The following is a 2,124-nucleotide window of genomic DNA, read 5'->3' on the forward strand; positions in this document are numbered from 1 at the left end:
CCTCTGGCGCGAGGGAACCTCCTGCTCGCCTTCGACTCGTTTAATTTTCATAAACATCTTGAAGGGGGGGGGGCATAGGTCGAAGTGTGTGTTGGTCGTGCAGCGTGCTGTTTCGTGTGGCGCGTTGTCCGTTGCGGTGTGACACGGTGCCTCCGGTGCGAGGGAACCTCCTAGCAGGTCGTGCAAAAGGCAAGCTGCTTTGTTTCGGAACACACAGGTTTGAAGAATGTGCAGTCATGTTTGGTTAAGAGTTATGCTTTGTTGATGATATATATGTTTCTGTGTGTATGCACATGTGTGCATTCTACAAAGGCATTGTTATGTTGCCTCCGTAGGCACGGGTTTGAAGCATGTGAAGTCACGTGTGCGTAGGAGCTAGCAACGGTTGAGGCGCTCTTGGTATGTGTGTGTGTGGATATTGCCCGGAGGCATGGTGACGCAGGGTTTGGTGGCACGAGGCCATGTCGCCTCTGGAGGTATGGGACGGTGCTTTCTAGAGTCACACGTAAGGGTATGTGTGTGTATGGATATTGCCCGGAGGCATGGTAACCCAGGGTTTGGTGGCACGAGGCCATGTCGCCTCTGGAGGCACGGGACGGTGCTTTTCAGAGTCACGTGTAAGGGTATGTGTGTGTATGGATATTGCCCGGAGGCATGGTGACCCAGGGTTTGGTGGCACGAGGCCATGTCGCCTCTGGAGGCACGGGATGGTGCTTTCCAGAGTCACGCGTATGGGTATGTGTGTGTATGGATATTGCCCAGAGGCATGGTGACCCAGGATTTGGTGGCACGAGGCCATGTCACCTCTGGAGGCACGGGACGGTGCTTTCTAGAGTCACGCGTAAGGGTTCGTTTTGGGAGTCACTGCTGTTGTACAAATAAGAAGAGGCATTGTTGTTTATAGTTTCTGGCGCTCTCTTATGATGTAAGACGCACTGTTGTCGAAATAGTTTTTTTTTCAACATGAACACGCAATTTCTAACTACATTACATATAAATGTGAGTTATTGACAAACTGTTTTGTCACGTCTAGATAGAATTAGCTTCGCGGGCTAAATCAAAAGTTTTAGTCTTCATTTTTGCTTAAGATCTTGCTAATCTTGTCACCCATTTCACTAGCTTTGACTTGATTCATCTCGCTATTTAAGAGAATGTACATTGCCTCTGCCCTCCAGTCTTCGACCTCATCCTGTAAAATTTTGCCGAGAAGAGAAGTATATTATTAGAGTTTGTGCATATAAGTTGTTTATAAGTAAATATACATAAACTTACTGTCAAATCTGCCAGGTCTTCGACAAACTTTTCACCATTGTAGAGGAATGCAAGCTTTAAAACAGCAAATGTTGATTCTCCCTTTTCTACCACTGGAACATCTTGCACGGTATGAGTCTGCCATCTTGTACCCTTGGCATTCATTGTTTATCCTAGTATGATGTTGACGACTTCTTTAAACCTAGGTAGCTGGGAATATTGTATTTTGTAATTAATTGTTTCAATATTGCAACTTGTAAAACTGAAAAAATTGTTATGTATAAATGCTTACGATTGCCGACTTATGAACATGATATTCCTGAAACTGTCTTTCTCTTTTTTTCTTTGGCATCTTCATTTTCCTGAAGTACTCGGCTTGCTTCTTGTGGTGTCAATTTGTCGATGTGTATCTTTTCTTTTTCAAATTCCTCGTGAGTTGTTTCTCGAGGATCAATAATGTGAACTTTGTGTTTGTATTTGTCCAGCACATATAGTACATAGCGGTCATGCTTCTCCATTGGAATGAATATCTGCATACAAAATACTTGTTGCTTAGATGACAGTTTAATATAAAGTAATTTAATAGAACTAATATTTTCTGATTTTGTCATGGTAGAATAGGTTGTTACCATGTTTGCTGTTGAGAGCTTTTTCCGTTGATTTTCCTTGAGATACATGGGAACCAGCTGATTCTTTGTTTTTTGCAATTCATTTTTAAATTTTGTAATAGTAGTTGTGTGTTTCTTCAAATCCAATATATGCTGCAAACAATATTTATGATGAAAAAACTGTTAGAAAAAAGAGTCGTGTAAGAATATAAAAAGAGTAGTTGTTGCAATGTTCACAATATTTTGCTTTTTAAAAGTTTACCTC

This window comes from Triticum dicoccoides, chromosome 7B (genome assembly GCF_002162155.2).
Source record: "Triticum dicoccoides isolate Atlit2015 ecotype Zavitan chromosome 7B, WEW_v2.0, whole genome shotgun sequence".
Classification (NCBI taxonomy): domain Eukaryota; kingdom Viridiplantae; phylum Streptophyta; class Magnoliopsida; order Poales; family Poaceae; genus Triticum; species Triticum dicoccoides.